Source organism: Plasmopara halstedii (genome assembly GCF_900000015.1).
Source record: "Plasmopara halstedii genome assembly, contig: Scaffold_650, whole genome shotgun sequence".
Classification (NCBI taxonomy): Eukaryota; Oomycota; class Peronosporomycetes; order Peronosporales; family Peronosporaceae; genus Plasmopara; species Plasmopara halstedii.
The window spans coordinates 34,017-34,284 of NW_020187567.1; positions in this window are offsets into that span (position 1 = coordinate 34,017).

Sequence of the window (268 nt, forward strand, 5' to 3'; positions counted from 1 at the left end):
CTCAACTTCTGGGTGGACGAAGCCGTGTCGTGAAGACACCAGAGGCTGAGGCTGCATGTGTAGGCAGGATTTTAGAATTTGATAAAAACCAGGTCTTCGACCTGAAAGCCACTTTGCTCTTCTTTTATCATTACATATTCTTTTTTGCAGGTCTTGGCTTTCAGCCATCGCATCGCGAGCGTGTCGTAGGACACTCAGTCTGGTTGACACGAAGTCATCGACTTCTTTACGGATGGTGAGGGGGCTGACATCAGCTAGCCGTTCGGCT